At 58.6% G+C, this 23,594-nt stretch overlaps 41 non-coding genes and 1 pseudogene across 41 annotated transcripts; all 42 read right to left on the reverse strand.

Moving 5' to 3' along the window:
* Window positions 1–183: 183 nt before the first annotated feature.
* On the reverse strand, window positions 184–374 carry LOC146326084 (U2 spliceosomal RNA). Its single transcript, XR_014770806.1, has one exon. It is a non-coding gene; the product is annotated as a U2 spliceosomal RNA (small nuclear RNA).
* Window positions 375–565: 191 nt separating this feature from the next.
* Window positions 566–680, reverse strand: LOC146326085 (U5 spliceosomal RNA). The gene has a single exon (XR_014771072.1). It is a non-coding gene; the product is annotated as a U5 spliceosomal RNA (small nuclear RNA).
* Window positions 681–1,312: 632 nt separating this feature from the next.
* Window positions 1,313–1,503, reverse strand: LOC146326086 (U2 spliceosomal RNA). The gene has a single exon (XR_014770879.1). It is a non-coding gene; the product is annotated as a U2 spliceosomal RNA (small nuclear RNA).
* Window positions 1,504–1,704: 201 nt separating this feature from the next.
* On the reverse strand, window positions 1,705–1,819 carry LOC146326087 (U5 spliceosomal RNA). Its single transcript, XR_014771074.1, has one exon. It is a non-coding gene; the product is annotated as a U5 spliceosomal RNA (small nuclear RNA).
* A 646-nt stretch (window positions 1,820–2,465) lies between these two features.
* LOC146326088 (U2 spliceosomal RNA) lies at window positions 2,466–2,656 on the reverse strand. The gene has a single exon (XR_014770807.1). It is a non-coding gene; the product is annotated as a U2 spliceosomal RNA (small nuclear RNA).
* Window positions 2,657–2,847: 191 nt separating this feature from the next.
* On the reverse strand, window positions 2,848–2,962 carry LOC146326089 (U5 spliceosomal RNA). Its single transcript, XR_014771075.1, has one exon. It is a non-coding gene; the product is annotated as a U5 spliceosomal RNA (small nuclear RNA).
* A 632-nt stretch (window positions 2,963–3,594) lies between these two features.
* On the reverse strand, window positions 3,595–3,785 carry LOC146326090 (U2 spliceosomal RNA). The gene has a single exon (XR_014770759.1). It is a non-coding gene; the product is annotated as a U2 spliceosomal RNA (small nuclear RNA).
* A 206-nt stretch (window positions 3,786–3,991) lies between these two features.
* Window positions 3,992–4,106, reverse strand: LOC146326091 (U5 spliceosomal RNA). Its single transcript, XR_014771076.1, has one exon. It is a non-coding gene; the product is annotated as a U5 spliceosomal RNA (small nuclear RNA).
* Window positions 4,107–4,743: 637 nt separating this feature from the next.
* Window positions 4,744–4,934, reverse strand: LOC146326092 (U2 spliceosomal RNA). The gene has a single exon (XR_014770808.1). It is a non-coding gene; the product is annotated as a U2 spliceosomal RNA (small nuclear RNA).
* A 191-nt stretch (window positions 4,935–5,125) lies between these two features.
* On the reverse strand, window positions 5,126–5,240 carry LOC146326093 (U5 spliceosomal RNA). The gene has a single exon (XR_014771077.1). It is a non-coding gene; the product is annotated as a U5 spliceosomal RNA (small nuclear RNA).
* Window positions 5,241–5,720: 480 nt separating this feature from the next.
* On the reverse strand, window positions 5,721–5,866 carry LOC146326094 (U2 spliceosomal RNA; annotated as a pseudogene).
* A 191-nt stretch (window positions 5,867–6,057) lies between these two features.
* LOC146326095 (U5 spliceosomal RNA) lies at window positions 6,058–6,172 on the reverse strand. The gene has a single exon (XR_014771079.1). It is a non-coding gene; the product is annotated as a U5 spliceosomal RNA (small nuclear RNA).
* A 632-nt stretch (window positions 6,173–6,804) lies between these two features.
* Window positions 6,805–6,995, reverse strand: LOC146326096 (U2 spliceosomal RNA). Its single transcript, XR_014770880.1, has one exon. It is a non-coding gene; the product is annotated as a U2 spliceosomal RNA (small nuclear RNA).
* A 221-nt stretch (window positions 6,996–7,216) lies between these two features.
* Window positions 7,217–7,331, reverse strand: LOC146326097 (U5 spliceosomal RNA). The gene has a single exon (XR_014771081.1). It is a non-coding gene; the product is annotated as a U5 spliceosomal RNA (small nuclear RNA).
* Window positions 7,332–7,968: 637 nt separating this feature from the next.
* On the reverse strand, window positions 7,969–8,159 carry LOC146326098 (U2 spliceosomal RNA). The gene has a single exon (XR_014770809.1). It is a non-coding gene; the product is annotated as a U2 spliceosomal RNA (small nuclear RNA).
* A 191-nt stretch (window positions 8,160–8,350) lies between these two features.
* Window positions 8,351–8,465, reverse strand: LOC146326099 (U5 spliceosomal RNA). Its single transcript, XR_014771082.1, has one exon. It is a non-coding gene; the product is annotated as a U5 spliceosomal RNA (small nuclear RNA).
* A 632-nt stretch (window positions 8,466–9,097) lies between these two features.
* LOC146326100 (U2 spliceosomal RNA) lies at window positions 9,098–9,288 on the reverse strand. Its single transcript, XR_014770882.1, has one exon. It is a non-coding gene; the product is annotated as a U2 spliceosomal RNA (small nuclear RNA).
* Window positions 9,289–9,494: 206 nt separating this feature from the next.
* On the reverse strand, window positions 9,495–9,609 carry LOC146326101 (U5 spliceosomal RNA). The gene has a single exon (XR_014771083.1). It is a non-coding gene; the product is annotated as a U5 spliceosomal RNA (small nuclear RNA).
* A 638-nt stretch (window positions 9,610–10,247) lies between these two features.
* Window positions 10,248–10,438, reverse strand: LOC146326102 (U2 spliceosomal RNA). The gene has a single exon (XR_014770810.1). It is a non-coding gene; the product is annotated as a U2 spliceosomal RNA (small nuclear RNA).
* Window positions 10,439–10,639: 201 nt separating this feature from the next.
* On the reverse strand, window positions 10,640–10,754 carry LOC146326103 (U5 spliceosomal RNA). Its single transcript, XR_014771084.1, has one exon. It is a non-coding gene; the product is annotated as a U5 spliceosomal RNA (small nuclear RNA).
* A 637-nt stretch (window positions 10,755–11,391) lies between these two features.
* On the reverse strand, window positions 11,392–11,582 carry LOC146326104 (U2 spliceosomal RNA). The gene has a single exon (XR_014770811.1). It is a non-coding gene; the product is annotated as a U2 spliceosomal RNA (small nuclear RNA).
* A 201-nt stretch (window positions 11,583–11,783) lies between these two features.
* Window positions 11,784–11,898, reverse strand: LOC146326105 (U5 spliceosomal RNA). The gene has a single exon (XR_014771085.1). It is a non-coding gene; the product is annotated as a U5 spliceosomal RNA (small nuclear RNA).
* A 637-nt stretch (window positions 11,899–12,535) lies between these two features.
* LOC146326106 (U2 spliceosomal RNA) lies at window positions 12,536–12,726 on the reverse strand. Its single transcript, XR_014770812.1, has one exon. It is a non-coding gene; the product is annotated as a U2 spliceosomal RNA (small nuclear RNA).
* A 191-nt stretch (window positions 12,727–12,917) lies between these two features.
* LOC146326107 (U5 spliceosomal RNA) lies at window positions 12,918–13,032 on the reverse strand. Its single transcript, XR_014771087.1, has one exon. It is a non-coding gene; the product is annotated as a U5 spliceosomal RNA (small nuclear RNA).
* Window positions 13,033–13,664: 632 nt separating this feature from the next.
* On the reverse strand, window positions 13,665–13,855 carry LOC146326108 (U2 spliceosomal RNA). The gene has a single exon (XR_014770883.1). It is a non-coding gene; the product is annotated as a U2 spliceosomal RNA (small nuclear RNA).
* Window positions 13,856–14,056: 201 nt separating this feature from the next.
* LOC146326109 (U5 spliceosomal RNA) lies at window positions 14,057–14,171 on the reverse strand. The gene has a single exon (XR_014771088.1). It is a non-coding gene; the product is annotated as a U5 spliceosomal RNA (small nuclear RNA).
* A 637-nt stretch (window positions 14,172–14,808) lies between these two features.
* LOC146326110 (U2 spliceosomal RNA) lies at window positions 14,809–14,999 on the reverse strand. The gene has a single exon (XR_014770813.1). It is a non-coding gene; the product is annotated as a U2 spliceosomal RNA (small nuclear RNA).
* Window positions 15,000–15,205: 206 nt separating this feature from the next.
* LOC146326111 (U5 spliceosomal RNA) lies at window positions 15,206–15,320 on the reverse strand. Its single transcript, XR_014771089.1, has one exon. It is a non-coding gene; the product is annotated as a U5 spliceosomal RNA (small nuclear RNA).
* Window positions 15,321–15,958: 638 nt separating this feature from the next.
* LOC146326112 (U2 spliceosomal RNA) lies at window positions 15,959–16,149 on the reverse strand. Its single transcript, XR_014770815.1, has one exon. It is a non-coding gene; the product is annotated as a U2 spliceosomal RNA (small nuclear RNA).
* Window positions 16,150–16,350: 201 nt separating this feature from the next.
* LOC146326113 (U5 spliceosomal RNA) lies at window positions 16,351–16,465 on the reverse strand. Its single transcript, XR_014771090.1, has one exon. It is a non-coding gene; the product is annotated as a U5 spliceosomal RNA (small nuclear RNA).
* A 637-nt stretch (window positions 16,466–17,102) lies between these two features.
* Window positions 17,103–17,293, reverse strand: LOC146326114 (U2 spliceosomal RNA). Its single transcript, XR_014770816.1, has one exon. It is a non-coding gene; the product is annotated as a U2 spliceosomal RNA (small nuclear RNA).
* Window positions 17,294–17,494: 201 nt separating this feature from the next.
* On the reverse strand, window positions 17,495–17,609 carry LOC146326115 (U5 spliceosomal RNA). Its single transcript, XR_014771091.1, has one exon. It is a non-coding gene; the product is annotated as a U5 spliceosomal RNA (small nuclear RNA).
* Window positions 17,610–18,246: 637 nt separating this feature from the next.
* LOC146326116 (U2 spliceosomal RNA) lies at window positions 18,247–18,437 on the reverse strand. The gene has a single exon (XR_014770817.1). It is a non-coding gene; the product is annotated as a U2 spliceosomal RNA (small nuclear RNA).
* A 191-nt stretch (window positions 18,438–18,628) lies between these two features.
* LOC146326117 (U5 spliceosomal RNA) lies at window positions 18,629–18,743 on the reverse strand. Its single transcript, XR_014771092.1, has one exon. It is a non-coding gene; the product is annotated as a U5 spliceosomal RNA (small nuclear RNA).
* Window positions 18,744–19,375: 632 nt separating this feature from the next.
* Window positions 19,376–19,566, reverse strand: LOC146326118 (U2 spliceosomal RNA). Its single transcript, XR_014770884.1, has one exon. It is a non-coding gene; the product is annotated as a U2 spliceosomal RNA (small nuclear RNA).
* A 201-nt stretch (window positions 19,567–19,767) lies between these two features.
* LOC146326119 (U5 spliceosomal RNA) lies at window positions 19,768–19,882 on the reverse strand. Its single transcript, XR_014771093.1, has one exon. It is a non-coding gene; the product is annotated as a U5 spliceosomal RNA (small nuclear RNA).
* A 637-nt stretch (window positions 19,883–20,519) lies between these two features.
* Window positions 20,520–20,710, reverse strand: LOC146326120 (U2 spliceosomal RNA). The gene has a single exon (XR_014770818.1). It is a non-coding gene; the product is annotated as a U2 spliceosomal RNA (small nuclear RNA).
* A 206-nt stretch (window positions 20,711–20,916) lies between these two features.
* LOC146326121 (U5 spliceosomal RNA) lies at window positions 20,917–21,031 on the reverse strand. Its single transcript, XR_014771094.1, has one exon. It is a non-coding gene; the product is annotated as a U5 spliceosomal RNA (small nuclear RNA).
* A 637-nt stretch (window positions 21,032–21,668) lies between these two features.
* LOC146326122 (U2 spliceosomal RNA) lies at window positions 21,669–21,859 on the reverse strand. The gene has a single exon (XR_014770885.1). It is a non-coding gene; the product is annotated as a U2 spliceosomal RNA (small nuclear RNA).
* A 201-nt stretch (window positions 21,860–22,060) lies between these two features.
* On the reverse strand, window positions 22,061–22,175 carry LOC146326123 (U5 spliceosomal RNA). The gene has a single exon (XR_014771095.1). It is a non-coding gene; the product is annotated as a U5 spliceosomal RNA (small nuclear RNA).
* Window positions 22,176–22,812: 637 nt separating this feature from the next.
* LOC146326124 (U2 spliceosomal RNA) lies at window positions 22,813–23,003 on the reverse strand. The gene has a single exon (XR_014770819.1). It is a non-coding gene; the product is annotated as a U2 spliceosomal RNA (small nuclear RNA).
* A 191-nt stretch (window positions 23,004–23,194) lies between these two features.
* LOC146326125 (U5 spliceosomal RNA) lies at window positions 23,195–23,309 on the reverse strand. Its single transcript, XR_014771096.1, has one exon. It is a non-coding gene; the product is annotated as a U5 spliceosomal RNA (small nuclear RNA).
* Window positions 23,310–23,594: the final 285 nt, after the last annotated feature.

A 23,594-nucleotide genomic window follows, 5' to 3' on the forward strand; every position in this document is an offset into this window, starting at 1 on the left:
CAAATGCAGTAGTTTCAGAGCGCGAGTCCGCAGGGACGCCAGCGAGCCAAGGCGGCGTTAAGGACGCTGTTCAGGCCGCGGTGCCGTCCACTTTGAACCCCGGTCTTTTTCGGTCTCCGGGCTTGCGGTTGAGCCACGGAGCCCTCAATCTGCACTGGCGTTTTGCTTTTCCACAAGGCAGGAGGAGGGTGCACCGTTCCCGGCGGCACTGCAATACCGGGTCGATGCGTGGAGTGAACGGAGCGAGCCCCTTTTTCAGCTCCCGGTGCTAAAAATCCCTTTAATATGTTGTCCCCTTATAGGGGACGTATCAGATATTAAACTGATAAGAACAGATACTACACTTGATCTTAGCCAAAAGGCCGAGAAGCGATGACCCCCCAGCCCCTTGCTGCCCCACCCCACCTCCCGGAACAGTCCTCACCGGCCGCGGTGAAGCCGTTTCAACTGCGCACCAGAGGGGGCCGCTGCTTAGCACCTCCGCCCAAGGGCTCCATGGCTGGGCTCTGAGCCCACTTGAAGGACAGCTGCTTTGCTTTGCTTTGCTTTTCACAAGTGCGCAAGGCTCAGCCAAAGGGCAAAGCCTGCCAAAAATGGGTTCAACTCATTGGTGTTCCTCTCCACGGAAGTCTTTAGTAAAAGGCGAAAGACTTGTGCGCTTTGAAGAGAAACCCGAGTAAGTACAGCCCCTCTCCTCCGCGCCAGCCAAGACCTCTGTCGTCCCAGTCCCCGGCCTCAGGGTAAGCCCGGCTTGGCTTAGCGTGCGCCAAACTCCCGGGCCACGCCCCTGCCCCTGCCCCTGGCCCCCAACACCCCCGACACTCTCACAGGCTCTATACAGGCAGTGGCTTCGCGGATAGGATGAGTCCCGGCTGTAGGGCGCAGGCTACCAAGCACCAGGGAGACTCAGGCGCCTCCAGACTCTCGCTGAGGATGGGCTGAAAACCCGGAAGGAAAACAGCCGGCACACTCAAAGGGGCATATAGGACCGCTCAAAATGGGGCAATATTCCCTCTCTGTCTGACTGTCCAAAGTGCAAACCTGGCTGCATTTTTGTCAGGCTTTGTCTTGCTCCTCTTTCCGTTCCGTTCCGAGCCGCGCTCCCTCCCCCTCCCCAGCCGTCAAGGCTCAAATGCAGTAGTTTCAGAGCGCGAGTCCGCAGGGACGCCAGCGAGCCAAGGCGGCGTTAAGGACGCTGTTCAGGCCGCGGTGCCGTCCACTTTGAACCCCGGTCTTTTTCGGTCTCCGGGCTTGCGGTTGAGCCACGGAGCCCTCAATCTGCACTGGCGTTTTGCTTTTCCACAAGGCAGGAGGAAGGTGCACCGTTCCCGGCGGCACTGCAATACCGGGTCGATGCGTGGAGTGAACGGAGCGAGCCCCTTTTTCAGCTCCCGGTGCTAAAAATCCCTTTAATATGTTGTCCCCTTATAGGGGACGTATCAGATATTAAACTGATAAGAACAGATACTACACTTGATCTTAGCCAAAAGGCCGAGAAGCGATGACCACCCAGCCCCTTGCTGCCCCACCCCACCTCCCGGAACAGTCCTCACCGGCCGCGGTGAAGCCGTTTCAACTGCGCACCAGAGGGGGCCGCTGCTTAGCACCTCTGCCCAAGGGCTCCATGGCTGGGCTCTGAGCCCACTTGAAGGACAGCTGCTTTGCTTTGCTTTGCTTTGCTTTGCTTTTCACAAGTGCGCAAGGCTCAGCCAAAGGGCAAAGCCTGCCAAAAATGGGTTCAACTCATTGGTGTTCCTCTCCACGGAAGTCTTTAGTAAAAGGCGAAAGACTTGTGCGCTTTGAAGAGAAACCCGAGTAAGTACAGCCCCTCTCCTCCGCGCCAGCCAAGATGTCTGTCGTCCCAGTCCCCGGCCTCACGGTAAGCCCGGCTTGGCTTAGCGTGCGCCAAACTCCCGGGCCACGCCCCTGCCCCTGCCCCTGCCCCCCAACACCCCCGACACCCCCGACACTCTCACAGGCTCTATACAGGCAGTGGCTTCGCGGATAGGATGAGTCCCGGCTGTAGGGCGCAGGCTACCGAGCACCAGGGAGACTCAGGCGCCTCCAGACTCTCGCTGAGGACGGGCTGAAAACCCGGAAGGAAAACAGCCGGCACACTCAAAGGGGCATATAGCACCGCTCAAAATGGGGCAATATTCCCTCTCTGTCTGACTGTCCAAAGTGCAAACCTGGCTGCATTTTTGTCAGGCTTTGTCTTGCTCCTCTTTCCGTTCCGTTCCGTTCCGAGCCGCGCTCCCTCCCCCTCCCCAGCCGTCAAGGCTCAAATGCAGTAGTTTCAGAGCGCGAGTCCGCAGGGACGCCAGCGAGCCAAGGCGGCGTTAAGGACGCTGTTCAGGCCGCGGTGCCGTCCACTTTGAACCCCGGTCTTTTTCGGTCTCCGGGCTTGCGGTTGAGCCACGGAGCCCTCAATCTGCACTGGCGTTTTGCTTTTCCACAAGGCAGGAGGAGGGTGCACCGTTCCCGGCGGCACTGCAATACCGGGTCGATGCGTGGAGTGAACGGAGCGAGCCCCTTTTTCAGCTCCCGGTGCTAAAAATCCCTTTAATATGTTGTCCCCTTATAGGGGACGTATCAGATATTAAACTGATAAGAACAGATACTACACTTGATCTTAGCCAAAAGGCCGAGAAGCGATGACCCCCCAGCCCCTTGCTGCCCCACCCCACCTCCCGGAACAGTCCTCACCGGCCGCGGTGAAGCCGTTTCAACTGCGCACCAGAGGGGGCCGCTGCTTAGCACCTCCGCCCAAGGGCTCCATGGCTGGGCTCTGAGCCCACTTGAAGGACAGCTGCTTTGCTTTGCTTTGCTTTTCACAAGTGCGCAAGGCTCAGCCAAAGGGCAAAGCCTGCCAAAAATGGGTTCAACTCATTGGTGTTCCTCTCCACGGAAGTCTTTAGTAAAAGGCGAAAGACTTGTGCGCTTTGAAGAGAAACCCGAGTAAGTACAGCCCCTCTCCTCCGCGCCAGCCAAGACCTCTGTCGTCCCAGTCCCCGGCCTCACGGTAAGCCCGGCTTGGCTTAGCGTGCGCCAAACTCCCGGGCCACGCCCCTGCCCCTGCCCCTGGCCCCCAACACCCCCGACACTCTCACAGGCTCTATACAGGCAGTGGCTTCGCGGATAGGATGAGTCCCGGCTGTAGGGCGCAGGCTACCGAGCACCAGGGAGACTCAGGCGCCTCCAGACTCTCGCTGAGGATGGGCTGAAAACCCGGAAGGAAAACAGCCGGCACACTCAAAGGGGCATATAGGACCGCTCAAAATGGGGCAATATTCCCTCTCTGTCTGACTGTCCAAAGTGCAAACCTGGCTGCATTTTTGTCAGGCTTTGTCTTGCTCCTCTTTACGTTCCGTTCCGAGTCGCGCTCCCTCCCCCTCCCCAGCCGTCAAGGCTCAAATGCAGTAGTTTCAGAGCGCGAGTCCACAGGGACGCCAGCGAGCCAAGGCGGCGTTAAGGACGCTGTTCAGGCCGCGGTGCCGTCCACTTTGAACCCCGGTCTTTTTCGGTCTCCGGGCTTGCGGTTGAGCCACGGAGCCCTCAATCTGCACTGGTGTTTTGCTTTTCCACAAGGCAGGAGGAAGGTGCACCGTTCCCGGCGGCACTGCAATACCGGGTCGATGCGTGGAGTGAATGGAGCGAGCCCCTTTTTCAGCTCCCGGTGCTAAAAATCCCTTTAATATGTTGTCCCCTTATAGGGGACGTATCAGATATTAAACTGATAAGAACAGATACTACACTTGATCTTAGCCAAAAGGCCGAGAAGCGATGACCACCCAGCCCCTTGCTGCCCCACCCCACCTCCCGGAACAGTCCTCACCGGCCGCGGTGAAGCCGTTTCAACTGCGCACCAGAGGGGGCCGCTGCTTAGCACCTCTGCCCAAGGGCTCCATGGCTGGGCTCTGAGCCCACTTGAAGGACAGCTGCTTTGCTTTGCTTTGCTTTGCTTTGCTTTGCTTTTCACAAGTGCGCAAGGCTCAGCCAAAGGGCAAAGCCTGCCAAAAATGGGTTCAACTCATTGGTGTTCCTCTCCACGGAAGTCTTTAGTAAAAGGCGAAAGACTTGTGCGCTTTGAAGAGAAACCCGAGTAAGTACAGCCCCTCTCCTCCGCGCCAGCCAAGATGTCTGTCGTCCCAGTCCCCGGCCTCACGGTAAGCCCGGCTTGGCTTAGCGTGCGCCAAACTCCCGGGCCACGCCCCTGCCCCTGCCCCTGGCCCCCAACACCCCCGACACTCTCACAGGCTCTATACAGGCAGTGGCTTCGCGGATAGGATGAGTCCCGGCTGTAGGGCGCAGGCTACCGAGCACCAGGGAGACTCAGGCGCCTCCAGACTCTCGCTGAGGACGGGCTGAAAACCCGGAAGGAAAACAGCCGGCACACTCAAAGGGGCATATAGGACCGCTCAAAATGGGGCAATATTCCCTCTCTGTCTGACTGTCCAAAGTGCAAACCTGGCTGCATTTTTGTCAGGCTTTGTCTTGCTCCTCTTTCCGTTCCGTTCCGTTCCGAGCCGCGCTCCCTCCCCCTCCCCAGCCGTCAAGGCTCAAATGCAGTAGTTTCAGAGCGCGAGTCCGCAGGGACGCCAGCGAGCCAAGGCGGCGTTAAGGACGCTGTTCAGGCCGCGGTGCCGTCCACTTTGAACCCCGGTCTTTTTCGGTCTCCGGGCTTGCGGTTGAGCCACGGAGCCCTCAATCTGCACTGGCGTTTTGCTTTTCCACAAGGCAGGAGGAGGGTGCACCGTTCCCGGCGGCACTGCAATACCGGGTCGATGCGTGGAGTGAACGGAGCGAGCCCCTTTTTCAGCTCCCGGTGCTAAAAATCCCTTTAATATGTTGTCCCCTTATAGGGGACGTATCAGATATTAAACTGATAAGAACAGATACTACACTTGATCTTAGCCAAAAGGCCGAGAAGCGATGACCCCCCAGCCCCTTGCTGCCCCACCCCACCTCCCGGAACAGTCCTCACCGGCCGCGGTGAAGCCGTTTCAACTGCGCACCAGAGGGGGCCGCTGCTTAGCACCTCCGCCCAAGGGCTCCATGGCTGGGCTCTGAGCCCACTTGAAGGACAGCTGCTTTGCTTTGCTTTGCTTTTCACAAGTGCGCAAGGCTCAGCCAAAGGGCAAAGCCTGCCAAAAATGGGTTCAACTCATTGGTGTTCCTCTCCACGGAAGTCTTTAGTAAAAGGCGAAAGACTTGTGCGCTTTGAAGAGAAACCCGAGTAAGTACAGCCCCTCTCCTCCGCGCCAGCCAAGACCTCTGTCGTCCCAGTCCCCGGCCTCACGGTAAGCCCGGCTTGGCTTAGCGTGCGCCAAACTCCCGGGCCACGCCCCTGCCCCTGCCCCTGCCACTGCCCCTGCCCCTGCCCCTGGCCCCCAACACCCCCGACACTCTCACAGGCTCTATACAGGCAGTGGCTTCGCGGATAGGATGAGTCCCGGCTGTAGGGCGCAGGCTACCGAGCACCAGGGAGACTCAGGCGCCTCCAGACTCTCGCTGAGGATGGGCTGAAAACCCGGAAGGAAAACAGCCGGCACACTCAAAGGGGCATATAGGACCGCTCAAAATGGGGCAATATTCCCTCTCTGTCTGACTGTCCAAAGTGCAAACCTGGCTGCATTTTTGTCAGGCTTTGTCTTGCTCCTCTTTCCGTTCCGTTCCGAGCCGCGCTCCCTCCCCCTCCCCAGCCGTCAAGGCTCAAATGCAGTAGTTTCAGAGCGCGAGTCCCTTTTTCAGCTCCCGGTGCTAAAAATCCCTTTAATATGTTGTCCCCTTATAGGGGACGTATCAGATATTAAACTGATAAGAACAGATACTACACTTGATCTTAGCCAAAAGGCCGAGAAGCGATGACCCCCCAGCCCCTTGCTGCCCCACCCCACCTCCCGGAACAGTCCTCACCGGCCGCGGTGAAGCCGTTTCAACTGCGCACCAGAGGGGGCCGCTGCTTAGCACCTCCGCCCAAGGGCTCCATGGCTGGGCTCTGAACCCACTTGAAGGACAGCTGCTTTGCTTTGCTTTGCTTTTCACAAGTGCGCAAGGCTCAGCCAAAGGGCAAAGCCTGCCAAAAATGGGTTCAACTCATTGGTGTTCCTCTCCACGGAAGTCTTTAGTAAAAGGCGAAAGACTTGTGCGCTTTGAAGAGAAACCCGAGTAAGTACAGCCCCTCTCCTCCGCGCCAGCCAAGACCTCTGTCGTCCCAGTCCCCGGCCTCACGGTAAGCCCGGCTTGGCTTAGCGTGCGCCAAACTCCCGGGCCACGCCCCTGCCCCTGCCCCTGGCCCCCAACACCCCCGACACTCTCACAGGCTCTATACAGGCAGTGGCTTCGCGGATAGGATGAGTCCCGGCTGTAGGGCGCAGGCTACCGAGCACCAGGGAGACTCAGGCGCCTCCAGACTCTCGCTGAGGATGGGCTGAAAACCCGGAAGGAAAACAGCCGGCACACTCAAAGGGGCATATAGGACCGCTCAAAATGGGGCAATATTCCCTCTCTGTCTGACTGTCCAAAGTGCAAACCTGGCTGCATTTTTGTCAGGCTTTGTCTTGCTCCTCTTTCCGTTCCGTTCCGAGCCGCGCTCCCTCCCCCTCCCCAGCCGTCAAGGCTCAAATGCAGTAGTTTCAGAGCGCGAGTCCGCAGGGACGCCAGCGAGCCAAGGCGGCGTTAAGGACGCTGTTCAGGCCGCGGTGCCGTCCACTTTGAACCCCGGTCTTTTTCGGTCTCCGGGCTTGCGGTTGAGCCACGGAGCCCTCAATCTGCACTGGCGTTTTGCTTTTCCACAAGGCAGGAGGAAGGTGCACCGTTCCCGGCGGCACTGCAATACCGGGTCGATGCGTGGAGTGAACGGAGCGAGCCCCTTTTTCAGCTCCCGGTGCTAAAAATCCCTTTAATATGTTGTCCCCTTATAGGGGACGTATCAGATATTAAACTGATAAGAACAGATACTACACTTGATCTTAGCCAAAAGGCCGAGAAGCGATGACCCCCCAGCCCCTTGCTGCCCCACCCCACCTCCCGGAACAGTCCTCACCGGCCGCGGTGAAGCCGTTTCAACTGCGCACCAGAGGGGGCCGCTGCTTAGCACCTCCGCCCAAGGGCTCCATGGCTGGGCTCTGAGCCCACTTGAAGGACAGCTGCTTTGCTTTGCTTTGCTTTGCTTTGCTTTGCTTTGCTTTGCTTTGCTTTTCACAAGTGCGCAAGGCTCAGCCAAAGGGCAAAGCCTGCCAAAAATGGGTTCAACTCATTGGTGTTCCTCTCCACGGAAGTCTTTAGTAAAAGGCGAAAGACTTGTGCGCTTTGAAGAGAAACCCGAGTAAGTACAGCCCCTCTCCTCCGCGCCAGCCAAGACGTCTGTCGTCCCAGTCCCCGGCCTCACGGTAAGCCCGGCTTGGCTTAGCGTGCGCCAAACTCCCGGGCCACGCCCCTGCCCCTGCCCCTGGCCCCCAACACCCCCGACACTCTCACAGGCTCTATACAGGCAGTGGCTTCGCGGATAGGATGAGTCCCGGCTGTAGGGCGCAGGCTACCGAGCACCAGGGAGACTCAGGCGCCTCCAGACTCTCGCTGAGGACGGGCTGAAAACCCGGAAGGAAAACAGCCGGCACACTCAAAGGGGCATATAGGACCGCTCAAAATGGGGCAATATTCCCTCTCTGTCTGACTGTCCAAAGTGCAAACCTGGCTGCATTTTTGTCAGGCTTTGTCTTGCTCCTCTTTCCGTTCCGTTCCGTTCCGAGCCGCGCTCCCTCCCCCTCCCCAGCCGTCAAGGCTCAAATGCAGTAGTTTCAGAGCGCGAGTCCGCAGGGACGCCAGCGAGCCAAGGCGGCGTTAAGGACGCTGTTCAGGCCGCGGTGCTGTCCACTTTGAACCCCGGTCTTTTTCGGTCTCCGGGCTTGCGGTTGAGCCACGGAGCCCTCAATCTGCACTGGCGTTTTGCTTTTCCACAAGGCAGGAGGAGGGTGCACCGTTCCCGGCGGCACTGCAATACCGGGTCGATGCGTGGAGTGAACGGAGCGAGCCCCTTTTTCAGCTCCCGGTGCTAAAAATCCCTTTAATATGTTGTCCCCTTATAGGGGACGTATCAGATATTAAACTGATAAGAACAGATACTACACTTGATCTTAGCCAAAAGGCCGAGAAGCGATGACCCCCCAGCCCCTTGCTGCCCCACCCCACCTCCCGGAACAGTCCTCACCGGCCGCGGTGAAGCCGTTTCAACTGCGCACCAGAGGGGGCCGCTGCTTAGCACCTCCGCCCAAGGGCTCCATGGCTGGGCTCTGAGCCCACTTGAAGGACAGCTGCTTTGCTTTGCTTTGCTTTTCACAAGTGCGCAAGGCTCAGCCAAAGGGCAAAGCCTGCCAAAAATGGGTTCAACTCATTGGTGTTCCTCTCCACGGAAGTCTTTAGTAAAAGGCGAAAGACTTGTGCGCTTTGAAGAGAAACCCGAGTAAGTACAGCCCCTCTCCTCCGCGCCAGCCAAGACCTCTGTCGTCCCAGTCCCCGGCCTCACGGTAAGCCCGGCTTGGCTTAGCGTGCGCCAAACTCCCGGGCCACGCCCCTGCCCCTGCCCCTGGCCCCCAACACCCCCGACACTCTCACAGGCTCTATACAGGCAGTGGCTTCGCGGATAGGATGAGTCCCGGCTGTAGGGCGCAGGCTACCGAGCACCAGGGAGACTCAGGCGCCTCCAGACTCTCGCTGAGGATGGGCTGAAAACCCGGAAGGAAAACAGCCGGCACACTCAAAGGGGCATATAGGACCGCTCAAAATGGGGCAATATTCCCTCTCTGTCTGACTGTCCAAAGTGCAAACCTGGCTGCATTTTTGTCAGGCTTTGTCTTGCTCCTCTTTCCGTTCCGTTCCGAGCCGCGCTCCCTCCCCCTCCCCAGCCGTCAAGGCTCAAATGCAGTAGTTTCAGAGCGCGAGTCCGCAGGGACGCCAGCGAGCCAAGGCGGCGTTAAGGACGCTGTTCAGGCCGCGGTGCCGTCCACTTTGAACCCCGGTCTTTTTCGGTCTCCGGGCTTGCGGTTGAGCCACGGAGCCCTCAATCTGCACTGGCGTTTTGCTTTTCCACAAGGCAGGAGGAAGGTGCACCGTTCCCGGCGGCACTGCAATACCGGGTCGATGCGTGGAGTGAACGGAGCGAGCCCCTTTTTCAGCTCCCGGTGCTAAAAATCCCTTTAATATGTTGTCCCCTTATAGGGGACGTATCAGATATTAAACTGATAAGAACAGATACTACACTTGATCTTAGCCAAAAGGCCGAGAAGCGATGACCCCCCAGCCCCTTGCTGCCCCACCCCACCTCCCGGAACAGTCCTCACCGGCCGCGGTGAAGCCGTTTCAACTGCGCACCAGAGGGGGCCGCTGCTTAGCACCTCCGCCCAAGGGCTCCATGGCTGGGCTCTGAGCCCACTTGAAGGACAGCTGCTTTGCTTTGCTTTGCTTTGCTTTGCTTTGCTTTTCACAAGTGCGCAAGGCTCAGCCAAAGGGCAAAGCCTGCCAAAAATGGGTTCAACTCATTGGTGTTCCTCTCCACGGAAGTCTTTAGTAAAAGGCGAAAGACTTGTGCGCTTTGAAGAGAAACCCGAGTAAGTACAGCCCCTCTCCTCCGCGCCAGCCAAGATGTCTGTCGTCCCAGTCCCCGGCCTCACGGTAAGCCCGGCTTGGCTTAGCGTGCGCCAAACTCCCGGGCCACGCCCCTGCCCCTGCCCCTGGCCCCCAACACCCCCGACACTCTCACAGGCTCTATACAGGCAGTGGCTTCGCGGATAGGATGAGTCCCGGCTGTAGGGCGCAGGCTACCGAGCACCAGGGAGACTCAGGCGCCTCCAGACTCTCGCTGAGGACGGGCTGAAAACCCGGAAGGAAAACAGCCGGCACACTCAAAGGGGCATATAGGACCGCTCAAAATGGGGCAATATTCCCTCTCTGTCTGACTGTCCAAAGTGCAAACCTGGCTGCATTTTTGTCAGGCTTTGTCTTGCTCCTCTTTCCGTTCCGTTCCGTTCCGAGCCGCGCTCCCTCCCCCTCCCCAGCCGTCAAGGCTCAAATGCAGTAGTTTCAGAGCGCGAGTCCGCAGGGACGCCAGCGAGCCAAGGCGGCGTTAAGGACGCTGTTCAGGCCGCGGTGCCGTCCACTTTGAACCCCGGTCTTTTTCGGTCTCCGGGCTTGCGGTTGAGCCACGGAGCCCTCAATCTGCACTGGCGTTTTTGCTTTTCCACAAGGCAGGAGGAGGGTGCACCGTTCCCGGCGGCACTGCAATACCGGGTCGATGCGTGGAGTGAACGGAGCGAGCCCCTTTTTCAGCTCCCGGTGCTAAAAATCCCTTTAATATGTTGTCCCCTTATAGGGGACGTATCAGATATTAAACTGATAAGAACAGATACTACACTTGATCTTAGCCAAAAGGCCGAGAAGCGATGACCCCCCAGCCCCTTGCTGCCCCACCCCACCTCCCGGAACAGTCCTCACCGGCCGCGGTGAAGCCGTTTCAACTGCGCACCAGAGGGGGCCGCTGCTTAGCACCTCCGCCCAAGGGCTCCATGGCTGGGCTCTGAGCCCACTTGAAGGACAGCTGCTTTGCTTTGCTTTGCTTTGCTTTGCTTTTCACAAGTGCGCAAGGCTCAGCCAAAGGGCAAAGCCTGCCAAAAATGGGTTCAACTCATTGGTGTTCCTCTCCACGGAAGTCTTTAGTAAAAGGCGAAAGACTTGTGCGCTTTGAAGAGAAACCCGAGTAAGTACAGCCCCTCTCCTCCGCGCCAGCCAAGACGTCTGTCGTCCCAGTCCCCGGCCTCACGGTAAGCCCGGCTTGGCTTAGCGTGCGCCAAACTCCCGGGCCACGCCCCTGCCCCTGCCCCTGGCCCCCAACACCCCCGACACTCTCACAGGCTCTATACAGGCAGTGGCTTCGCGGATAGGATGAGTCCCGGCTGTAGGGCGCAGGCTACCGAGCACCAGGGAGACTCAGGCGCCTCCAGACTCTCGCTGAGGACGGGCTGAAAACCCGGAAGGAAAACAGCCGGCACACTCAAAGGGGCATATAGGACCGCTCAAAATGGGGCAATATTCCCTCTCTGTCTGACTGTCCAAAGTGCAAACCTGGCTGCATTTTTGTCAGGCTTTGTCTTGCTCCTCTTTCCGTTCCGTTCCGTTCCGAGCCGCGCTCCCTCCCCCTCCCCAGCCGTCAAGGCTCAAATGCAGTAGTTTCAGAGCGCGAGTCCGCAGGGACGCCAGCGAGCCAAGGCGGCGTTAAGGACGCTGTTCAGGCCGCGGTGCCGTCCACTTTGAACCCCGGTCTTTTTCGGTCTCCGGGCTTGCGGTTGAGCCACGGAGCCCTCAATCTGCACTGGCGTTTTGCTTTTCCACAAGGCAGGAGGAGGGTGCACCGTTCCCGGCGGCACTGCAATACCGGGTCGATGCGTGGAGTGAACGGAGCGAGCCCCTTTTTCAGCTCCCGGTGCTAAAAATCCCTTTAATATGTTGTCCCCTTATAGGGGACGTATCAGATATTAAACTGATAAGAACAGATACTACACTTGATCTTAGCCAAAAGGCCGAGAAGCGATGACCCCCCAGCCCCTTGCTGCCCCACCCCACCTCCCGGAACAGTCCTCACCGGCCGCGGTGAAGCCGTTTCAACTGCGCACCAGAGGGGGCCGCTGCTTAGCACCTCCGCCCAAGGGCTCCATGGCTGGGCTCTGAGCCCACTTGAAGGACAGCTGCTTTGCTTTGCTTTGCTTTGCTTTGCTTTTCACAAGTGCGCAAGGCTCAGCCAAAGGGCAAAGCCTGCCAAAAATGGGTTCAACTCATTGGTGTTCCTCTCCACGGAAGTCTTTAGTAAAAGGCGAAAGACTTGTGCGCTTTGAAGAGAAACCCGAGTAAGTACAGCCCCTCTCCTCCGCGCCAGCCAAGACGTCTGTCGTCCCAGTCCCCGGCCTCACGGTAAGCCCGGCTTGGCTTAGCGTGCGCCAAACTCCCGGGCCACGCCCCTGCCCCTGCCCCTGGCCCCCAACACCCCCGACACTCTCACAGGCTCTATACAGGCAGTGGCTTCGCGGATAGGATGAGTCCCGGCTGTAGGGCGCAGGCTACCGAGCACCAGGGAGACTCAGGCGCCTCCAGACTCTCGCTGAGGACGGGCTGAAAACCCGGAAGGAAAACAGCCGGCACACTCAAAGGGGCATATAGGACCGCTCAAAATGGGGCAATATTCCCTCTCTGTCTGACTGTCCAAAGTGCAAACCTGGCTGCATTTTTGTCAGGCTTTGTCTTGCTCCTCTTTCCGTTCCGTTCCGTTCCGAGCCGCGCTCCCTCCCCCTCCCCAGCCGTCAAGGCTCAAATGCAGTAGTTTCAGAGCGCGAGTCCGCAGGGACGCCAGCGAGCCAAGGCGGCGTTAAGGACGCTGTTCAGGCCGCGGTGCCGTCCACTTTGAACCCCGGTCTTTTTCGGTCTCCGGGCTTGCGGTTGAGCCACGGAGCCCTCAATCTGCACTGGCGTTTTGCTTTTCCACAAGGCAGGAGGAGGGTGCACCGTTCCCGGCGGCACTGCAATACCGGGTCGATGCGTGGAGTGAACGGAGCGAGCCCCTTTTTCAGCTCCCGGTGCTAAAAATCCCTTTAATATGTTGTCCCCTTATAGGGGACGTATCAGATATTAAACTGATAAGAACAGATACTACACTTGATCTTAGCCAAAAGGCCGAGAAGCGATGACCCCCCAGCCCCTTGCTGCCCCACCCCACCTCCCGGAACAGTCCTCACCGGCCACGGTGAAGCCGTTTCAACTGCGCACCAGAGGGGGCCGCTGCTTAGCACCTCCGCCCAAGGGCTCCATGGCTGGGCTCTGAGCCCACTTGAAGGACAGCTGCTTTGCTTTGCTTTGCTTTTCACAAGTGCGCAAGGCTCAGCCAAAGGGCAAAGCCTGCCAAAAATGGGTTCAACTCATTGGTGTTCCTCTCCACGGAAGTCTTTAGTAAAAGGCGAAAGACTTGTGCGCTTTGAAGAGAAACCCGAGTAAGTACAGCCCCTCTCCTCCGCGCCAGCCAAGACCTCTGTCGTCCCAGTCCCCGGCCTCAGGGTAAGCCCGGCTTGGCTTAGCGTGCGCCAAACTCCCGGGCCACGCCCCTGCCCCTGCCCCTGGCCCCCAACACCCCCGACACTCTCACAGGCTCTATACAGGCAGTGGCTTCGCGGATAGGATGAGTCCCGGCTGTAGGGCGCAGGCTACCGAGCACCAGGGAGACTCAGGCGCCTCCAGACTCTCGCTGAGGATGGGCTGAAAACCCGGAAGGAAAACAGCCGGCACACTCAAAGGGGCATATAGGACCGCTCAAAATGGGGCAATATTCCCTCTCTGTCTGACTGTCCAAAGTGCAAACCTGGCTGCATTTTTGTCAGGCTTTGTCTTGCTCCTCTTTCCGTTCCGTTCCGAGCCGCGCTCCCTCCCCCTCCCCAGCCGTCAAGGCTCAAATGCAGTAGTTTCAGAGCGCGAGTCCGCAGGGACGCCAGCGAGCCAAGGCGGCGTTAAGGACGCTGTTCAGGCCGCGGTGCCGTCCACTTTGAACCCCGGTCTTTTTCGGTCTCCGGGCTTGCGGTTGAGCCACGGAGCCCTCAATCTGCACTGGCGTTTTGCTTTTCCACAAGGCAGAAGGAAGGTGCACCGTTCCCGGCGGCACTGCAATACCGGGTCGATGCGTGGAGTGAACGGAGCGAGCCCCTTTTTCAGCTCCCGGTGCTAAAAATCCCTTTAATATGTTGTCCCCTTATAGGGGACGTATCAGATATTAAACTGATAAGAACAGATACTACACTTGATCTTAGCCAAAAGGCCGAGAAGCGATGACCACCCAGTCCCTTGCTGCCCCACCCCACCTCCCGGAACAGTCCTCACCGGCCGCGGTGAAGCCGTTTCAACTGCGCACCAGAGGGGGCCGCTGCTTAGCACCTCTGCCCAAGTTCTCCATGGCTGGGCTCTGAGCCCACTTGAAGGACAGCTGCTTTGCTTTGCTTTGTTTTGCTTTGCTTTTCACAAGTGCGCAAGGCTCAGCCAAAGGGCAAAGCCTGCCAAAAATGGGTTCAACTCATTGGTGTTCCTCTCCACGGAAGTCTTTAGTAAAAGGCGAAAGACTTGTGCGCTTTGAAGAGAAACCCGAGTAAGTACAGCCCCTCTCCTCCGCGCCAGCCAAGATGTCTGTCGTCCCAGTCCCCGGCCTCACGGTAAGCCCGGCTTGGCTTAGCGTGCGCCAAACTCCCGGGCCACGCCCCTGCCCCTGCCCCTGGCCCCCAACACCCCCGACACTCTCACAGGCTCTATACAGGCAGTGGCTTCGCGGATAGGATGAGTCCCGGCTGTAGGGCGCAGGCTACCGAGCACCAGGGAGACTCAGGCGCCTCCAGACTCTCGCTGAGGACGGGCTGAAAACCCGGAAGGAAAACAGCTGGCACACTCAAAGGGGCATATAGGACCGCTCAAAATGGGGCAATATTCCCTCTCTGTCTGACTGTCCAAAGTGCAAACCTGGCTGCATTTTTGTCAGGCTTTGTCTTGCTCCTCTTTCCGTTCCGTTCCGTTCCGAGCCGCGCTCCCTCCCCCTCCCCAGCCGTCAAGGCTCAAATGCAGTAGTTTCAGAGCGCGAGTCCGCAGGGACGCCAGCGAGCCAAGGCGGCGTTAAGGACGCTGTTCAGGCCGCGGTGCCGTCCACTTTGAACCCCGGTCTTTTTCGGTCTCCGGGCTTGCGGTTGAGCCACGGAGCCCTCAATCTGCACTGGCGTTTTGCTTTTCCACAAGGCAGGAGGAGGGTGCACCGTTCCCGGCGGCACTGCAATACCGGGTCGATGCGTGGAGTGAACGGAGCGAGCCCCTTTTTCAGCTCCCGGTGCTAAAAATCCCTTTAATATGTTGTCCCCTTATAGGGGACGTATCAGATATTAAACTGATAAGAACAGATACTACACTTGATCTTAGCCAAAAGGCCGAGAAGCGATGACCCCCCAGCCCCTTGCTGCCCCACCCCACCTCCCGGAACAGTCCTCACCGGCCGCGGTGAAGCCGTTTCAACTGCGCACCAGAGGGGGCCGCTGCTTAGCACCTCCGCCCAAGGGCTCCATGGCTGGGCTCTGAGCCCACTTGAAGGACAGCTGCTTTGCTTTGCTTTGCTTTGCTTTGCTTTGCTTTTCACAAGTGCGCAAGGCTCAGCCAAAGGGCAAAGCCTGCCAAAAATGGGTTCAACTCATTGGTGTTCCTCTCCACGGAAGTCTTTAGTAAAAGGCGAAAGACTTGTGCGCTTTGAAGAGAAACCCGAGTAAGTACAGCCCCTCTCCTCCGCGCCAGCCAAGATGTCTGTCGTCCCAGTCCCCGGCCTCACGGTAAGCCCGGCTTGGCTTAGCGTGCGCCAAACTCCCGGGCCACGCCCCTGCCCCTGCCCCTGGCCCCCAACACCCCCGACACTCTCACAGGCTCTATACAGGCAGTGGCTTCGCGGATAGGATGAGTCCCGGCTGTAGGGCGCAGGCTACCGAGCACCAGGGAGACTCAGGCACCTCCAGACTCTCGCTGAGGACGGGCTGAAAACCCGGAAGGAAAACAGCCGGCACACTCAAAGGGGCATATAGGACCGCTCAAAATGGGGCAATATTCCCTCTCTGTCTGACTGTCCAAAGTGCAAACCTGGCTGCATTTTTGTCAGGCTTTGTCTTGCTCCTCTTTCCGTTCCGTTCCGTTCCGAGCCGCGCTCCCTCCCCCTCCCCAGCCGTCAAGGCTCAAATGCAGTAGTTTCAGAGCGCGAGTCCGCAGGGACGCCAGCGAGCCAAGGCGGCGTTAAGGACGCTGTTCAGGCCGCGGTGCCGTCCACTTTGAACCCCGGTCTTTTTCGGTCTCCGGGCTTGCGGTTGAGCCACGGAGCCCTCAATCTGCACTGGCGTTTTTGCTTTTCCACAAGGCAGGAGGAGGGTGCACCGTTCCCGGCGGCACTGCAATACCGGGTCGATGCGTGGAGTGAACGGAGCGAGCCCCTTTTTCAGCTCCCGGTGCTAAAAATCCCTTTAATATGTTGTCCCCTTATAGGGGACGTATCAGATATTAAACTGATAAGAACAGATACTACACTTGATCTTAGCCAAAAGGCCGAGAAGCGATGACCCCCCAGCCCCTTGCTGCCCCACCCCACCTCCCGGAACAGTCCTCACCGGCCGCGGTGAAGCCGTTTCAACTGCGCACCAGAGGGGGCCGCTGCTTAGCACCTCCGCCCAAGGGCTCCATGGCTGGGCTCTGAGCCCACTTGAAGGACAGCTGCTTTGCTTTGCTTTGCTTTGCTTTGCTTTTCACAAGTGCGCAAGGCTCAGCCAAAGGGCAAAGCCTGCCAAAAATGGGTTCAACTCATTGGTGTTCCTCTCCACGGAAGTCTTTAGTAAAAGGCGAAAGACTTGTGCGCTTTGAAGAGAAACCCGAGTAAGTACAGCCCCTCTCCTCCGCGCCAGCCAAGACGTCTGTCGTCCCAGTCCCCGGCCTCACGGTAAGCCCGGCTTGGCTTAGCGTGCGCCAAACTCCCGGGCCACGCCCCTGCCCCTGCCCCTGGCCCCCAACACCCCCGACACTCTCACAGGCTCTATACAGGCAGTGGCTTCGCGGATAGGATGAGTCCCGGCTGTAGGGCGCAGGCTACCGAGCACCAGGGAGACTCAGGCGCCTCCAGACTCTCGCTGAGGACGGGCTGAAAACCCGGAAGGAAAACAGCCGGCACACTCAAAGGGGCATATAGGACCGCTCAAAATGGGGCAATATTCCCTCTCTGTCTGACTGTCCAAAGTGCAAACCTGGCTGCATTTTTGTCAGGCTTTGTCTTGCTCCTCTTTCCGTTCCGTTCCGTTCCGAGCCGCGCTCCCTCCCCCTCCCCAGCCGTCAAGGCTCAAATGCAGTAGTTTCAGAGCGCGAGTCCGCAGGGACGCCAGCGAGCCAAGGCGGCGTTAAGGACGCTGTTCAGGCCGCGGTGCCGTCCACTTTGAACCCCGGTCTTTTTCGGTCTCCGGGCTTGCGGTTGAGCCACGGAGCCCTCAATCTGCACTGGCGTTTTGCTTTTCCACAAGGCAGGAGGAGGGTGCACCGTTCCCGGCGGCACTGCAATACCGGGTCGATGCGTGGAGTGAACGGAGCGAGCCCCTTTTTCAGCTCCCGGTGCTAAAAATCCCTTTAATATGTTGTCCCCTTATAGGGGACGTATCAGATATTAAACTGATAAGAACAGATACTACACTTGATCTTAGCCAAAAGGCCGAGAAGCGATGACCCCCCAGCCCCTTGCTGCCCCACCCCACCTCCCGGAACAGTCCTCACCGGCCGCGGTGAAGCCGTTTCAACTGCGCACCAGAGGGGGCCGCTGCTTAGCACCTCCGCCCAAGGGCTCCATGGCTGGGCTCTGAGCCCACTTGAAGGACAGCTGCTTTGCTTTGCTTTGCTTTGCTTTGCTTTTCACAAGTGCGCAAGGCTCAGCCAAAGGGCAAAGCCTGCCAAAAATGGGTTCAACTCATTGGTGTTCCTCTCCACGGAAGTCTTTAGTAAAAGGCGAAAGACTTGTGCGCTTTGAAGAGAAACCCGAGTAAGTACAGCCCCTCTCCTCCGCGCCAGCCAAGACGTCTGTCGTCCCAGTCCCCGGCCTCACGGTAAGCCCGGCTTGGCTTAGCGTGCGCCAAACTCCCGGGCCACGCCCCTGCCCCTGCCCCTGGCCCCCAACACCCCCGACACTCTCACAGGCTCTATACAGGCAGTGGCTTCGCGGATAGGATGAGTCCCGGCTGTAGGGCGCAGGCTACCGAGCACCAGGGAGACTCAGGCGCCTCCAGACTCTCGCTGAGGACGGGCTGAAAACCCGGAAGGAAAACAGCCGGCACACTCAAAGGGGCATATAGGACCGCTCAAAATGGGGCAATATTCCCTCTCTGTCTGACTGTCCAAAGTGCAAACCTGGCTGCATTTTTGTCAGGCTTTGTCTTGCTCCTCTTTCCGTTCCGTTCCGTTCCGAGCCGCGCTCCCTCCCCCTCCCCAGCCGTCAAGGCTCAAATGCAGTAGTTTCAGAGCGCGAGTCCGCAGGGACGCCAGCGAGCCAAGGCGGCGTTAAGGACGCTGTTCAGGCCGCGGTGCCGTCCACTTTGAACCCCGGTCTTTTTCGGTCTCCGGGCTTGCGGTTGAGCCACGGAGCCCTCAATCTGCACTGGCGTTTTGCTTTTCCACAAGGCAGGAGGAGGGTGCACCGTTCCCGGCGGCACTGCAATACCGGGTCGATGCGTGGAGTGAACGGAGCGAGCCCCTTTTTCAGCTCCCGGTGCTAAAAATCCCTTTAATATGTTGTCCCCTTATAGGGGACGTATCAGATATTAAACTGATAAGAACAGATACTACACTTGATCTTAGCCAAAAGGCCGAGAAGCGATGACCCCCCAGCCCCTTGCTGCCCCACCCCACCTCCCGGAACAGTCCTCACCGGCCACGGTGAAGCCGTTTCAACTGCGCACCAGAGGGGGCCGCTGCTTAGCACCTCCGCCCAAGGGCTCCATGGCTGGGCTCTGAGCCCACTTGAAGGACAGCTGCTTTGCTTTGCTTTGCTTTTCACAAGTGCGCAAGGCTCAGCCAAAGGGCAAAGCCTGCCAAAAATGGGTTCAACTCATTGGTGTTCCTCTCCACGGAAGTCTTTAGTAAAAGGCGAAAGACTTGTGCGCTTTGAAGAGAAACCCGAGTAAGTACAGCCCCTCTCCTCCGCGCCAGCCAAGACCTCTGTCGTCCCAGTCCCCGGCCTCAGGGTAAGCCCGGCTTGGCTTAGCGTGCGCCAAACTCCCGGGCCACGCCCCTGCCCCTGCCCCTGGCCCCCAACACCCCCGACACTCTCACAGGCTCTATACAGGCAGTGGCTTCGCGGATAGGATGAGTCCCGGCTGTAGGGCGCAGGCTACCGAGCACCAGGGAGACTCAGGCGCCTCCAGACTCTCGCTGAGGATGGGCTGAAAACCCGGAAGGAAAACAGCCGGCACACTCAAAGGGGCATATAGGACCGCTCAAAATGGGGCAATATTCCCTCTCTGTCTGACTGTCCAAAGTGCAAACCTGGCTGCATTTTTGTCAGGCTTTGTCTTGCTCCTCTTTCCGTTCCGTTCCGAGCCGCGCTCCCTCCCCCTCCCCAGCCGTCAAGGCTCAAATGCAGTAGTTTCAGAGCGCGAGTCCGCAGGGACGCCAGCGAGCCAAGGCGGCGTTAAGGACGCTGTTCAGGCCGCGGTGCCGTCCACTTTGAACCCCGGTCTTTTTCGGTCTCCGGGCTTGCGGTTGAGCCACGGAGCCCTCAATCTGCACTGGCGTTTTGCTTTTCCACAAGGCAGAAGGAAGGTGCACCGTTCCCGGCGGCACTGCAATACCGGGTCGATGCGTGGAGTGAACGGAGCGAGCCCCTTTTTCAGCTCCCGGTGCTAAAAATCCCTTTAATATGTTGTCCCCTTATAGGGGACGTATCAGATATTAAACTGATAAGAACAGATACTACACTTGATCTTAGCCAAAAGGCCGAGAAGCGATGACCACCCAGTCCCTTGCTGCCCCACCCCACCTCCCGGAACAGTCCTCACCGGCCGCGGTGAAGCCGTTTCAACTGCGCACCAGAGGGGGCCGCTGCTTAGCACCTCTGCCCAAGTTCTCCATGGCTGGGCTCTGAGCCCACTTGAAGGACAGCTGCTTTGCTTTGCTTTGTTTTGCTTTGCTTTTCACAAGTGCGCAAGGCTCAGCCAAAGGGCAAAGCCTGCCAAAAATGGGTTCAACTCATTGGTGTTCCTCTCCACGGAAGTCTTTAGTAAAAGGCGAAAGACTTGTGCGCTTTGAAGAGAAACCCGAGTAAGTACAGCCCCTCTCCTCCGCGCCAGCCAAGATGTCTGTCGTCCCAGTCCCCGGCCTCACGGTAAGCCCGGCTTGGCTTAGCGTGCGCCAAACTCCCGGGCCACGCCCCTGCCCCTGCCCCTGGCCCCCAACACCCCCGACACTCTCACAGGCTCTATACAGGCAGTGGCTTCGCGGATAGGATGAGTCCCGGCTGTAGGGCGCAGGCTACCGAGCACCAGGGAGACTCAGGCGCCTCCAGACTCTCGCTGAGGACGGGCTGAAAACCCGGAAGGAAAACAGCTGGCACACTCAAAGGGGCATATAGGACCGCTCAAAATGGGGCAATATTCCCTCTCTGTCTGACTGTCCAAAGTGCAAACCTGGCTGCATTTTTGTCAGGCTTTGTCTTGCTCCTCTTTCCGTTCCGTTCCGTTCCGAGCCGCGCTCCCTCCCCCTCCCCAGCCGTCAAGGCTCAAATGCAGTAGTTTCAGAGCGCGAGTCCGCAGGGACGCCAGCGAGCCAAGGCGGCGTTAAGGACGCTGTTCAGGCCGCGGTGCCGTCCACTTTGAACCCCGGTCTTTTTCGGTCTCCGGGCTTGCGGTTGAGCCACGGAGCCCTCAATCTGCACTGGCGTTTTGCTTTTCCACAAGGCAGGAGGAGGGTGCACCGTTCCCGGCGGCACTGCAATACCGGGTCGATGCGTGGAGTGAACGGAGCGAGCCCCTTTTTCAGCTCCCGGTGCTAAAAATCCCTTTAATATGTTGTCCCCTTATAGGGGACGTATCAGATATTAAACTGATAAGAACAGATACTACACTTGATCTTAGCCAAAAGGCCGAGAAGCGATGACCCCCCAGCCCCTTGCTGCCCCACCCCACCTCCCGGAACAGTCCTCACCGGCCGCGGTGAAGCCGTTTCAACTGCGCACCAGAGGGGGCCGCTGCTTAGCACCTCCGCCCAAGGGCTCCATGGCTGGGCTCTGAGCCCACTTGAAGGACAGCTGCTTTGCTTTGCTTTGCTTTGCTTTGCTTTGCTTTTCACAAGTGCGCAAGGCTCAGCCAAAGGGCAAAGCCTGCCAAAAATGGGTTCAACTCATTGGTGTTCCTCTCCACGGAAGTCTTTAGTAAAAGGCGAAAGACTTGTGCGCTTTGAAGAGAAACCCGAGTAAGTACAGCCCCTCTCCTCCGCGCCAGCCAAGATGTCTGTCGTCCCAGTCCCCGGCCTCACGGTAAGCCCGGCTTGGCTTAGCGTGCGCCAAACTCCCGGGCCACGCCCCTGCCCCTGCCCCTGGCCCCCAACACCCCCGACACTCTCACAGGCTCTATACAGGCAGTGGCTTCGCGGATAGGATGAGTCCCGGCTGTAGGGCGCAGGCTACCGAGCACCAGGGAGACTCAGGCACCTCCAGACTCTCGCTGAGGACGGGCTGAAAACCCGGAAGGAAAACAGCCGGCACACTCAAAGGGGCATATAGGACCGCTCAAAATGGGGCAATATTCCCTCTCTGTCTGACTGTCCAAAGTGCAAACCTGGCTGCATTTTTGTCAGGCTTTGTCTTGCTCCTCTTTCCGTTCCGTTCCGTTCCGAGCCGCGCTCCCTCCCCCTCCCCAGCCGTCAAGGCTCAAATGCAGTAGTTTCAGAGCGCGAGTCCGCAGGGACGCCAGCGAGCCAAGGCGGCGTTAAGGACGCTGTTCAGGCCGCGGTGCCGTCCACTTTGAACCCCGGTCTTTTTCGGTCTCCGGGCTTGTGGTTGAGCCACGGAGCCCTCAATCTGCACTGGCGTTTTGCTTTTCCACAAGGCAGGAGGAAGGTGCACCGTTCCCGGCGGCACTGCAATACCGGGTCGATGCGTGGAGTGAACGGAGCGAGCCCCTTTTTCAGCTCCCGGTGCTAAAAATCCCTTTAATATGTTGTCCCCTTATAGGGGACGTATCAGATATTAAACTGATAAGAACAGATACTACACTTGATCTTAGCCAAAAGGCCGAGAAGCGATGACCCCCCAGCCCCTTGCTGCCCCACCCCACCTCCCGGAACAGTCCTCACCGGCCGCGGTGAAGCCGTTTCAACTGCGCACCAGAGGGGGCCGCTGCTTAGCACCTCCGCCCAAGGGCTCCATGGCTGGGCTCTGAGCCCACTTGAAGGACAGCTGCTTTGCTTTGCTTTGCTTTGCTTTGCTTTTCACAAGTGCGCAAGGCTCAGCCAAAGGGCAAAGCCTGCCAAAAATGGGTTCAACTCATTGGTGTTCCTCTCCACGGAAGTCTTTAGTAAAAGGCGAAAGACTTGTGCGCTTTGAAGAGAAACCCGAGTAAGTACAGCCCCTCTCCTCCGCGCCAGCCAAGATGTCTGTCGTCCCAGTCCCCGGCCTCACGGTAAGCCCGGCTTGGCTTAGCGTGCGCCAAACTCCCGGGCCACGCCCCTGCCCCTGCCCCTGGCCCCCAACACCCCCGACACTCTCACAGGCTCTATACAGGCAGTGGCTTCGCGGATAGGATGAGTCCCGGCTGTAGGGCGCAGGCTACCGAGCACCAGGGAGACTCAGGCGCCTCCAGACTCTCGCTGAGGACGGGCTGAAAACCCGGAAGGAAAACAGCCGGCACACTCAAAGGGGCATATAGGACCGCTCAAAATGGGGCAATATTCCCTCTCTGTCTGACTGTCCAAAGTGCAAACCTGGCTGCATTTTTGTCAGGCTTTGTCTTGCTCCTCTTTCCGTTCCGTTCCGTTCCGAGCCGCGCTCCCTCCCCCTCCCCAGCCGTCAAGGCTCAAATGCAGTAGTTTCAGAGCGCGAGTCCGCAGGGACGCCAGCGAGCCAAGGCGGCGTTAAGGACGCTGTTCAGGCCGCGGTGCCGTCCACTTTGAACCCCGGTCTTTTTCGGTCTCCGGGCTTGCGGTTGAGCCACGGAGCCCTCAATCTGCACTGGCGTTTTGCTTTTCCACAAGGCAGGAGGAGGGTGCACCGTTCCCGGCGGCACTGCAATACCGGGTCGATGCGTGGAGTGAACGGAGCGAGCCCCTTTTTCAGCTCCCGGTGCTAAAAATCCCTTTAATATGTTGTCCCCTTATAGGGGACGTATCAGATATTAAACTGATAAGAACAGATACTACACTTGATCTTAGCCAAAAGGCCGAGAAGCGATGACCCCCCAGCCCCTTGCTGCCCCACCCCACCTCCCGGAACAGTCCTCACCGGCCGCGGTGAAGCCGTTTCAACTGCGCACCAGAGGGGGCCGCTGCTTAGCACCTCCGCCCAAGGGCTCCATGGCTGGGCTCTGAGCCCACTTGAAGGACAGCTGCTTTGCTTTGCTTTGCTTTTCACAAGTGCGCAAGGCTCAGCCAAAGGGCAAAGCCTGCCAAAAATGGGTTCAACTCATTGGTGTTCCTCTCCACGGAAGTCTTTAGTAAAAGGCGAAAGACTTGTGCGCTTTGAAGAGAAACCCGAGTAAGTACAGCCCCTCTCCTCCGCGCCAGCCAAGACCTCTGTCGTCCCAGTCCCCGGCCTCAGGGTAAGCCCGGCTTGGCTTAGCGTGCGCCAAACTCCCGGGCCACGCCCCTGCCCCTGCCCCTGGCCCCCAACACCCCCGACACTCTCACAGGCTCTATACAGGCAGTGGCTTCGCGGATAGGATGAGTCCCGGCTGTAGGGCGCAGGCTACCAAGCACCAGGGAGACTCAGGCGCCTCCAGACTCTCGCTGAGGATGGGCTGAAAACCCGGAAGGAAAACAGCCGG

The sequence above is a fragment of the Lutjanus erythropterus genome, chromosome 6 (assembly GCF_056507025.1).
Source record: "Lutjanus erythropterus isolate fLutEry1 chromosome 6, fLutEry1.hap2, whole genome shotgun sequence".
In the NCBI taxonomy this organism is placed as follows: Eukaryota; Metazoa; Chordata; class Actinopteri; order Lutjaniformes; family Lutjanidae; genus Lutjanus; species Lutjanus erythropterus.